The sequence below is a fragment of the Balaenoptera borealis genome, assembly GCF_965194805.1.
Source record: "Balaenoptera borealis genome assembly, chromosome: 8".
In the NCBI taxonomy this organism is placed as follows: domain Eukaryota; kingdom Metazoa; phylum Chordata; class Mammalia; order Artiodactyla; family Balaenopteridae; genus Balaenoptera; species Balaenoptera borealis.
In genome coordinates this window covers 32,694,740-32,707,452 of record NC_138865.1, presented here as the reverse complement: position 1 = coordinate 32,707,452, position 12,713 = coordinate 32,694,740, and the positions used below count along the sequence as shown (strand labels likewise).

The 12,713-nt window shown below is 36.8% G+C and overlaps 1 protein-coding gene across 1 annotated transcript in view; it reads left to right on the top strand.

The window, feature by feature from the left end:
* LOC309633337 (serine/threonine-protein kinase WNK2-like) overlaps positions 1-12,713 on the top strand; it is a 256,600-nt gene that overhangs the window by 191,694 nt on the left and 52,193 nt on the right. The window lies entirely within an intron of this gene.

Genomic DNA, 12,713 nt, shown 5'->3' with positions numbered 1-12,713 from the left:
TAATTCCGTGCCCAGGAATTGAACCTGGGTAGCCTAGATGAAAACCAGGAATCCTAACCACCACCCCTTGGCTCTTGCCCCCTGTGAAAAATGCATTTCTCATGGAGGCAAAACTGTAAAAACAGGTACAAAGTTTATTAATAGAGACACAGCACAACAACAACAAGTGGGAGAGCACACAGAGAAACAGTTTGTTTAGTTAAGATAGAAGCAAGGCAGAGATGCACACCTGGAGACAAAGGGTGTGGGTGTCCTCCCTAATGAGGAGGAGCACAGTAAAGAGGAGGTTAAGTCATTTATATAGGGCAGTTCTTCTGGGTCTTTGTGTACCTTTGGCCAATTATCTGGTTTCCTTTTCCACACCTGACCTGCCCTAGGACCCTCCCCAACGTGCATGTGCAACTTTTTTCCAAGATGGATTACAGCCCAGAGGCCTATGGGATGACCTTAGCATCACATATTATGGGGTGGTGCCCCCTCCCTTTTGACTCCCAACGAGCCTTTCTGCACATGTGCCCCAAGGGTGGGAAATGTATGACCCCTTGATCTTTTCACAGGGTTTAGTCCCACTCTGTCCCTGCCATAAAAATGTCCAGTGTCCAGTTATTTACCCTATTTCTGTTGCTGGTTTTTATACTGAGGTGCACATCTCAAAATATAGACAGGAGTCCAGTCATAAATATGTAGTCCTGGAGCCCATTTATCTCTTGCTTCAGGAAATGTAAACAGGGGGCTGGTTATGAATGTCCGGCCTGGAGCACAACTTCTTCTCACCCCAGGAAGGGCAAACAGGAGGCCAGCTGTAAATGTCTAGCCTGGAGCCCCTCTATCTCCTGCCTCACATTGGCCATGCTGTGGGAAAACAGGAGCTTTCATATATTGCTGAAGCATTGGCACTGCTAATCAAATTACATCTGCATATCCCCTTGGACCCAGCAAGGTCTCTTCTAGAAGTACCTCCAACAGATATATTGCACACAGCGAAATGACATGTTCAAAGTTATTCATTGAAGCATAGTTTGAATAGCAAAAGATTAGAAACACCATAGATGCCAATCAATAGGAGACTGTCTAAATTCTGATACACCCATCAAATGAAAAATTATGCTCACTACCTTAAAAATGAACAAGGATGCTTTTTTATTACAATAATAGGAAGATTTCTAAGATGTATTGTTAAGTTAGAAAGGCAAGATGAAGAACAGAGCATATACAGTACCGCTAGCCGTGTAAAAAGAAAAGAAGAAAAGAATATAAAGAATGAATTTTTGTGCATTACAGGATATCTGGAAAATACTCTAGATTTCATGACTGTGCTTACCTGGTGAAGGGACTGGGAGGGTTGTGGACAGGGTAGGAGGCAAATGTTTCACTGGGGCTCTTCGTATTCTTTGAGATGTGAACTGTATAATTTATTAATTCTTTAAAAAAGTAAGAATTTTCAGGCTCAGAAATTCTACTCTGTTCTAACAACTTCAGAAGAAGGCCTTGATGTCCATACAAAGATGTTCACCCTGTTTGATGATGGCAGAGACCAGACAATAACCCAAATATCCCATGGAAGAGTGGCTGAATAAGTTATGAGAGTAACTTAGAATGACATGCTTTACAGCTATTATAAATGGTGAGGGTAGACACAGTGGTGGAATTGGAAAAGATGGTCTTCAAAAAATAGTACGGGTCATTTGAAAAGTCATATGAGGAAGAAATGTCTATTGACCCAAATCTGAAATCATAAACGAAAACTGATTCCAGATGGACTGCATACCTAAATATAAAGGTAAACAATGAAGCTCTTAGAAGAAAACATGATATCTTAATGACTTTGGGTTAGGTAAGCCTTTTCTAAATAAGGTTACAGAGAATACTAAAAGGGAAATAAAAATTAGAAGTCGGACTTCGTCATTAGTAAGAACATCTGTTCATCAAAAGAAACCATTTAGAGAGTGAAAAGCAAAGCCACAAAAAGGGACATGGTATCGTAACACATGTATCTGACAAAGCACTCATATCCAGAACTTATAAAGAACTCTTACAAAATCATAAAGAAGAAGCAAACCTTCAGAAAAATTGGCAAAACCTGTGATAGACACTTCACAAAAGGTGATACCCAAATGGCCCATAAGCATTTGAAAAGGTCTGTGCTAACTCCACTAGTCATCAGGAAATTTCAAATCAAAACTGTAATACAATATTACTATAATCACCAGAATCATTCCACTCCTAGGAATTTAACGTGGCAGAAATGTGTAAATATATATATATATATATATATATATATATATATATATATACACACACACACATATATATTCACCAGAAACACACAAGAATATTCATAGCAACACTCTTTTTAATAGCCCAAACCTGGAAACAACCCCAAAGTCTATAGTAAAATAAATAAATTAATTGTGGGATTTTTACCCAATGGAGTGCTACACAGCAATGAGAATAAACAAACCATAACTACTGGCAACAACATGGATGAATCCCAAACACAATGTTCAGCAAAGAAACTTGACAGAAAATAATGTAAAATGGTGCATCTGCTATGGAAAACAATATAGCAGTTACTCACAAATTAAAAATAGAATTACTCTGTGATCCAGTAATTCCACCTCTGGGTATATATCAAAAGAATTAACAGCAGGATCTTGAAGAGATATTTGCACACCCATTTTCCTAGTAGCACTGTTCACAATAGGCAAGAGGAGGAAGCAACCCAAGTGTCCATAGACAGAGAAATGAATAAACAAAATGCAGTATATACATGCAATGGAATACTATTCATTCTGAAAAAGGAAGAAAATTCTGACACTTTCTACAATGTGAATGAATCTTGAGGACATTATGCTAAGTGAAATAAGCAGGTCACAAAAAGAAAAATACTGTATGATTCCATTTATATGAAATATGTAGAGACGTCAAATTCATATCAACAGAAATTAGATTGATGGTTACTGGGTCCTGGAGGGAGGATGAAATGAGGTGCTGTTTTTTAATGAGTATAGAGTTTCAGTTTTACAAGATGAAAACTTCTGGATATTGGTTGCACAATACTGTAAATATACTTAACACTATTGAAGTGTACACTTAGAAATAGTTCAAATGGTAAATTTTATATGTGTTCTTTTCCACAATTAAAACTATTTAAATAAAAAAAATTTTTAATAAACAGAATATGAAGGGCTGGTAGGAAAATAGCAGTAGATCTAACATCTAGGAGAGGAGGAAGAGGGCAAGGCTGAAAAATAATATTTGAATAAATAATGACTGAAAGCTTCACAAATTTGGGGAAAGGCACAACCTACAGATTCAAGAAGCTGAGTAAGAATAAGCCCCCAAACATCATAATGCCCAGAAACAACATAATCAAATTACTGAAAACTAAAGGAAAAAAAAGCAAAAAAAAACAAAACAAAAAACAATAAAAACCTTCCTGAACACATCCATAGATAGATGACACATTGCCTCCTGGGGCAGATTGTCTCTAATTCCTGTGATTTCTCATTAGAAGCCATGGAGGCCAGAAGGAAATAGCACATTTTTCAAGTGCTAAGAGAAAGGAACTGTGAACAGAATTCTATATCCAGTGAGAATATCCTTCAGAAATGAAAGTGAAATGAAGACACTCTCAGATGAAGGAAAACTGAGTGAATTTGTTGCCAGCAGACTTAATTTGAAAATTGCTAAAGGAAGTTCTTGAGACAGAAGGGGAATGATAACAGAAGGAAACAGGGAATGTCAAGAGTGAAAAAGAAGAATAGAAAGGGTTAATATTGGTGAGGATACTAGATTATTCTCCACTGAGGTTTTAAAAATTATTTGCTATTGAAAAACAACAAAATATATAGCGTTGTTTGAAGTAGTTCTCAGTGTATTCAGATAACATTTAACACAAACAATATTTAAAACAGAAAGCAAGAAACTGCTAAAAAAAAATCAGGATACAAAATTAATGCACAGAAATCTCCTGCATTCCTATACACTAATGAAGTAAACTCTAAAAGTGAAATTAAGGAAACACTCCCATTTACCATTGCAACAAAAAGAATAAAATACCTAGGAATGAACCTACCTAAGGAGACAAAATACCTGTATGCAGAAAACTATAAGACACTGATGAAAGAAATTAAAGATGATACAAAAAAGAGGGAGAGATATACCATGTCCTTGGATTGGAAGAGTTAACATAGTGAAAATGACTATACTATCCAAAACAATCTACAGAGTCAATGCAATCCATATCAAACTACCAATGGCATTTTTCACAGAACTAGAACAAAAAAATTCACAATTTGTATGGAAACACAAAAGATCCCAAATGGCCAAAGCAATCTTGAGACAGAAAAACAGAGCTGTACCAGTCCCTCCCATCAGGAAACGTGCAAAAACCTCATAGATAACCTCGTCCACCAGAGGGCAGACAGCAGAAGGAAGAAGAACTACAGTCCTGCAGCCTGTGGAACAAAAGCCACATTCACAGAAAGATAGACAACATGAAAAGTCAGAGGGCTATATATCAGATGAAGGAATAAGATAAAACCCCAGAAAAACAATTAAATGAAGTGGAAATAGGCAACCTTCCAGAAAAAGAATTCAGAATAATGACAGTGAAGATAATCAAGGACCTCGGAAAAAGAATGGAGGCAAAGATCGAGAAGATGCAAGAAATGTTTAACAAAGACCTAGGAGAATTAAAGGACAAACAAACAGAGATGAACAATGCAATAACTAAAATGAAAAGTACACTAGAAGGAATCAATAGCAGAAAAACTGAGGTAGAAAAACGGTGAGTGACCTGGAAGACAGAATGGTGGATTTCACTGCTGTGGAACAGAATAAAGAAAAAAGAATGAAAAGACATGAAGACAGCCTAAGAGACCTCTGGGACAACATTAAATGCAACAACATTTGCATTATAGGGGTCCCTGAAAAAGAAGAGAGAGAGAAAGCACCAGAGAAAATATTTGAAGAGATTATAGTTGAAAACTTCCCTAACGTGGGAAAGGAAATAGTCATCCAAGTTCAGGAAGCACAGAGAGTCCCATACAGGAAAAACCCAAGGAGAAATATGCCGAGACACATAGTAGTCAAATTGGCAAAAATTAAAGACAAAGAAAAATTATTGAAAGCAGCAAGGGAAAAATGACAAATAACATACAAGGGTACTCCCATAAGGTTAACAGCTGATTTCTCAGCAGAAACTCTACAAGTCAGAAGGGAGTGGCATGACATACTTAAAGTGATGAAAGGGAAGAAACTACAACCAGGATTACTCTACCCAGCAAGGATCTCATTCAGATTCGATGGAGAAATCAAAAGCTTTACAGACAAGCAAAAGCTAAGAGAATTCAGCACCACCAAACCAGCTCTACAAGAAATGTTAAAAGAACTCTCTAAGTGGGAAACAAAAGAGAATTATAGGACCTACAAAAACAAACCCAAAACAACTAAGAAAATAGTAATAGGAACATACATATTGATAATTACCTTAAATGTGAATGGATTAAATGCTCCACCCAAAAGACACAGGTTTGCTGAATGGATACAAAAACAAGACCCATATATCTGCTGTCTACAAAAGACCCACTTCAGACCTAGGGACGCATACAGACTGAAAGTGAGGGGATGGAAAAAGATATTCCATATAAATGGAAATCAAAAGAAAGCTGGAGTAGCAATACTCATATCAGATAAAATAGACTTTAAAATAAAGAACGTTACAAGAGACAAGGAAGGACACTACATAATGATCAAGGGATCAGTCCAAGAACAAGATATAACAATTATTAATATATATGAAACCAAAATAGGAGGACCTCAATACATAAGGCAACTGCTAACAGCTCTAAAAGAGGAAATCAACAGTAACACAATAATAGTGGGGGACTTTAACACTTCACTTACACCAATGGACAGATCATACAAACAGAAAATTAATAAGGAAACACAATAGACCAGATAGGTATAATTGATATTTATGGGACATTCCATACAAAAACAGCAAATAGCACTTTCTTCTGAAGTGCGCAAAGAACGTTCTCCAGGATAGATCACATCTTGGGTCACAAATCAAGCCTCAGTAAATTTAAGAAAATTGAAATCATATCAAGCATCTTTTCTGACCCAAATGCTATAAGATTGGAAATCAAATACATGGGAAAAAAGGTAAAAAACACAAACACATGGAGGATAAATAATACGTTACTAAATAACCAAGAGATCACTGAAGAAATCAAGGAGGAAATGAAAAATTACCTAGAGACAAATGACAATGAAAACACGACGATCCAAAACCTATGGGATGCAGCAAAAGCAGTTCTAAGAGGGAAGTGTATAGCAATAGAAGCCTACCTCAAGAAAGAAGAAAAATCTCAAATAAACAATCCAACCTTACACCTAAAGAACTATAGAAAGAAGAACAAACAAAACCCAAGGTTAGCAGAAGGAAAGCTATCATAAAGATCAGAGCAGAAATAAATGAAATAGAAACAAAGAAAACAATAGCAAAGATCAATAAAACTAAAAGCTGGTTCTTTGAGAAGATAAACAAAATTGATAAGCCATTAGCCAGACTCATCAAGAAAAAGAGGGAGAGGACTCAAATCAATACAATTAGAAATGAAAAAGGAGAGGTTACAGCAGACACCACAAAAATACAAAGCATCCTAAGAGACTACTACAGGAAATTCTATGCCAAAAAAAATAGACAACCTGGAAGAAATGGACACATTCTCAGAAAGGTATAACCTTCTGAGACTGAACCAGGAAGAAATAGAAAATATTCACAGACCAATCACAAGTAATGAATTTGAAACTCTGATTAAAAATCTTCCAAGAGACAAAAGTCCAGGACCAGATGGCTTCACAGGTTAATTCTATCAAACATTTAGAGAAGAGCTAACAACCATCCTTCTCAAACTCTTCCAAAAAATTGCAGAGGAAGGAACACTCCCAAACTCATTCTATGAGGACACCATCACCCTGATACCAAAACCAGACAAAGATACTACACAAAAAGAAAATTACAGACCAAAATCACTGATGAATATAGATGCAAAAATCCTCAACAAAATTCTAGCAAACAGAAGCCAACAACACATTGAAAGGATCATACACTATGATCACGTGGGATTTTCCCAGGGATGCAAGGGTTCCTCAATATACTCAAAGCAATCAATGTGATACACCATATTAACAAACTGAAGAATAAAATCCATATGATCATTACAATAGATGCAGAAAAATCTTTTCAAAAAATTCAACACCTATTTATGATAAAAAAGCTGCTAAAAGTGGGCATAGAGGGAACCTACCTCAACATAATAAAGGTGACAAACCCACAGCAAACATCATTCTCAATGGTGAAAAACTGAAACCATTTCCTGTAAGATCAGGAATGAGACAAGGATGTCCACTATCACCACTGTTATTCAACAGTTTTGGAAGTCCTAGCTATGGCAATCAGAGAAGTAAAAGAAGTAAAAGGAATGCAAATTGTAAAAGAAGAAGTAAAACTGTCACTGTTTGAAGATGACATGATACTATACATAGAGAATCCTAAAGATGCCACCAGAAAACTACTAGAGCTAATCAATGAATTTGGTAAAGTAGCAGGATACAAAATTAATGCACAGAACTCTCTTGCATTCCTATACAATAAGGATGAAAAATCTGAAAGAGAAATTAAGGAAACACTCCTATTTACCACTGCAACAAAAAGAATAAAATACCTAGGAATAAACCTACCTAGGGAGACAAAAGACCTGTATGCAGAAAACTATAAGACACTGATGAAAGAAATTAAAGATGATACAAACAGATGGAGAGATATACCATGTTCTTGGATTGGAAGAATCAATATTGTGAAAATGACTATACTACACAAAGCAATCTACACATTCAATACAATCCATATGAAAATACCAATGGCATTTTTTACAGAACTAAAACAATAAATCTTAAAATTTGTATGGAGACACAAAAGACCCTGAATAGCCAAAGCAGTCTTGAGGGAAAAAAACGGAGGTGGAGGAATCAGAATCCCTGACTTCAGACTACACTACTAACCTACACTAATCAAGAAAATATGGTACCGGCACAAAAATATAAATATAGATCAATGGAACAGGATAGAAAGGCCAGAGGTAAACCCACGCACCTATGGTCAACTAATCTATGACAAAGGAGGAAAGATATACAATGGAGAAAAGACAGTCTATTCAATAAGTGGTGCTGGGAAAACTGGACAGCTACATGTAAAAGAATGAAATTAGAACACTTCCTAACACCATACACAAAAATAAACTCAAAATGGATTAGAGGGCTTCCCTGGTGGCACAGTGGTTGACAATCTGCCTGCCGATGCAGGGGACATGGGTTCGAGCCCTGGTCTGGGAAGATCCCACATGCCACGGAGCAACTAGGCCCGTGAGCCACAACTACTAAGCCTGCGCATCTGGAGCCTGTGCTCCACAACAAGAGAGGCCACGATAGTGAGAGGCCCGCACACCGCGATGAAAAGTGGCCCCGCTTGCCGCAACTGGAGAAAGCCCTCGCACAGAAACGAAGACCCAACACAGCCAAAAATAAATAAATAAATAATAATTTTAAAAAAATGGATTAGAGAGCTAAATGTAAGACCAGACACTATAAAGCTCTCAGAGGAAAACATAAGAAGAACACTCTTTGACATAAATCACAGCAAGATATTTTTGATCCACCTCCTAGAGTAATGGAAATAAGAACAAAAATAAACAAATGGGGCCTAATGAAAGTTAAAACCTTTTCCAAAGCAAAGGAAACCATAAAGAAGACAAAAAGACAACCCTCAGAATGGGAGAAAATGTTTGCCAATGAATCAACTGACAAAGGATTAATCTCCAAAATATATAAACAGCTCATGCAGCGCAATATTAAAAAAACAAACAACCCAATCAAGAAATGGGCAGAAGACCTAAATAGACATTTCTCCAAAGAAGACATACAGATGGCCAAGAAGCATATGAAAAACTGCTCAACATCACAAATTATTATAGAAATGCAAATCAAAACTACAATGAGGTGTCACCTCACACCAGTTAGAATGGGCATCACCAGAAAATCTACAAACAAAAAATGCTGGAGAGGGTGTGGAGAAAAGGGAACCCTCTTGTACTGTTGGTGGGAATGTAAATTGATACAGTCACTATGGAGGACAGTATGAAGGTTCCTTAAAAAACTAAAAATAGATTTACCATATGACCCATCAATCCCACTACTGGGCATATACCCAGAGAAAACCATAATTCAAAAAGACACATGCACCCCAATGTTCATTGCAGCACTATTTACAATAGCCAGGTCATGGAAGCAACCTAAATGCCATCAACAGACGAATGGATAAAGAAGATGTGGTCCATATATACAATGGAATATTACTCTGCCATAAAAAGGAACGAAATTGGGTCATATGTAGAGACGTGGATGGATCTAGAGACTGTCATACAGAGTGAAGTAAGTCAGAAAGAGAAAAACAAATATCGTATATAAACGCATATATGTGGAACCTAGAAAAATGATACAGATGAACCAGTTTGCAGGGCAGAAATTGAGACACAGATGTACAGAACAAACGTATGGACAGCAAGGGGCAGAGCAGCAGGGGTGGTGGTGGTGGTGTCATGAATTGGGAGATTGGGATTGATATATATATACTAATATGTATAAAATGGATAACTAATAAGAACTTGCTGTATAAAAATATAAATAAAATTAAAATAACAATAACCAGGACATGGAAGCAACCTAAGGTGTCCATCGACCGATGAATGGATAAAGAAGATGTAGCAGATGTATACAATGGAATATTACTCAGCCATAAAAAGAAACGAAACTGAGTTATTTGTAGTGAGATGGATGGACCTAGAGTCTGTCATACGGAGTGAAGTAAGTCAGAAAGAGAAAAACAAATACCATATGCTAACACATATATATAGAATCTAAAAAAAAAAAAAAGGTTCTCAAAAACCTAGGGGCAAGACAGGAATAAAGACGCAGATGTATAGGATGGACCTGAGGACATGGGGAGGGGGAAGGGTAAGCTGGGATGAAGTGAGAGAGTGGCATGGACATATATATACTACCAAATGTAAAATAGTTAGCTAGTAGAAAGCAGCCACATAGCACAGGGAGATCAGCTCAGTGCTTTGTGACCACCTAGAGGGGTTGGATGGTGAGGGTAGGAGGGAGATGCAAGAGGGAGGATATATGGGGATATATGTATATGTATAGCTGATTCACTTTGTTATCAAGCAGAAACTAACATACCATTATTGGAATAAAGCAATTATACTCCAATAAAGATTTTTTTAAAAAAAGAAAAATAAATAAATAAAATAGTAAAGACAGACTTTCAAAAAAATAAAAAGACACTTCTAAATAAATAAATAAATAAATAAGGTCTACATGAGCCAACTAAAAGAGCTTCCAATGGCTAAAGCTGAAGCAATTTGACCAATAAAATAAATAATTTAGTATTGGGTTATAACCCAAAGTATAAAATTAATATCCATGAATCCTTATTAATAAATAAATGAGTAAGAAAGAAAGGAAGGAAGGAAGGAAGGAAGGAAGGATAATAGAAAGTATCCTGTACAGAAGAATTCCAAATAACTTATATAGATACTCTGCTCTCAGGAGGTGCAGTATAACTCCCCACTTTTTAACTGTGGGCTGTACATTGTGTCATACTGTCAAAGAGGACAATATGGAAAGGGAATAAACAGACTATACAGCGAAGAAATTTGACAGGAGTCCACCTCAGCCAGGAGACTAAGGTCAACAACACTAGGGATAAGTCATGTTGATAGTATGTGCCATTGATATGTGAAGAGAATGACACTTTACATCTGTGGTCTTCCTCCCCAAATCCTATAACATCCATCTAATCATGAGGAAACATCAGGCAAATCCCAAATAGGGGACATTCTACAAAATAGGTGACCAACACTCCTCAATACTGTCAAGGTCTTCAAAACCAAGGAAAGTCTGAGAAACAGTTCAGCCAAGAGGAGCCTAAGGAGACTAAATGTACCTTGGTATCTTAGATGGAATACTAGAAACAGAAAAAACACTTTAGGTAAAAACTAAGGAAATCTAGGGACTTCCCTGGTGGTGCAGTGGTTGGGAGTCCACCTGCCAGTGCGGGGGATAAGGGTTCAAGCCCTGGTCCGGGAAGATCCCACATGCCGTGGGGCAGCTGGGCCCGTGCGCCACAGCTACTGAGCCTGTGTTCTAGAGCCCGTGAGCCACAACTGCTGAGTCCATGTGCCACAACTACTGAAGCCCGTGTGCCTGGGGCCTGTGCTCCACAATAAGAGAAGCCACCGCAATGAGAAGGCCGTGCACTGCAATGAAGAGTAGCCCCCGCTTGCTGCAACTAGAGGAAGCCTGCGCACAGCAACGGGGACCCAATGCAGTCAAAAATAATAAATAAATAAATAAATTAATTAATTAATTAATTAATTAATTTTTAAAAACTAAGGAAATCTGAATAAAGTGTGGACTTTAGTCAATAATAATGTATCAATATTCATTTATTAATGGTCATAAATGTGCCATACTAATACAAAATGTTAATAGAAGAAACTAGATGTGAGGTATATGCAAGCTGTATTATTTTTGCAATTTTTCTGTAAATCTAAAACTATTCTAAATTTTAAAGTTTCCTCTAAAAATATATCATTAGAACAGTAATGTCATTATTGTGATTTCTGTGATTAATATCATTAATCACAGAAATCTGGAGTGGTTATATTAATGTGAGACAAAATGGACTTCAGAACAAAGAAAATTACCAGCGTCAAAGAGAGAGATGATAATGATGAAAGGGTCGATTCACTAAGAAAATATAATCCAAAATGTGTATGCACCAAAAAACAGAACTGATAGGACTGAAAAGAGAAGCAGACACATGGTCAATTATAGGCAGGGATTTTGACACGCATCTCACAGTCATCGATAGAACCACCAGATAAAAGCAGCACGGGTATGGAAGAACGACACTATCAACAAAATGCCTACAGTATTTTGTGTAGGTGTCGATAGACTGATTATCAGATTTTGTGGGAAGGCAAAGAAACTGGAACAGTTATTTTTAAAAGTTTTGAAAATGAAGAATAAAGTTTGAAGAGTCACCCTACCCAAATTTACGGAGTTGTGTATATCTATAGTAATCAAGACAGTGTGATACTGGCAGACAAATAGACCCATAAATCAATGGAATAGAATACAGTCCAAGAATAGACCAACTCAAGTATGGTCAAATGTTTTTGTTTTAAATTGAGATATAATTCACATACCATAAAATTTCCCCTTTTAATGTGTACATTAAGTCGTTTTTTGTATATTCACAAGATTTTTAATATGTCCACAAGACTGCAACCATCACTACTATCTAAACCAGAATATTTTCATCACCCTCCATAAGATCCCATACCAATTAGCAGTCACTTCCCATTCCCCTCTCGCCCCAGCCCCTGACACCCACTAATATACTTTCTATTACTGTGAATTTTCCTAGTCTGGACATTTCATATAAATGAAATCATACATATGTGACATTTTGTGTCTGGCTTCTTTCACTTAGCATAATGTTTTCAAGGTTCATCCATGTTGTAGCATGCATCAGTACTCATTCCATTTTATGGCTGAATAATATTCCGCTATCT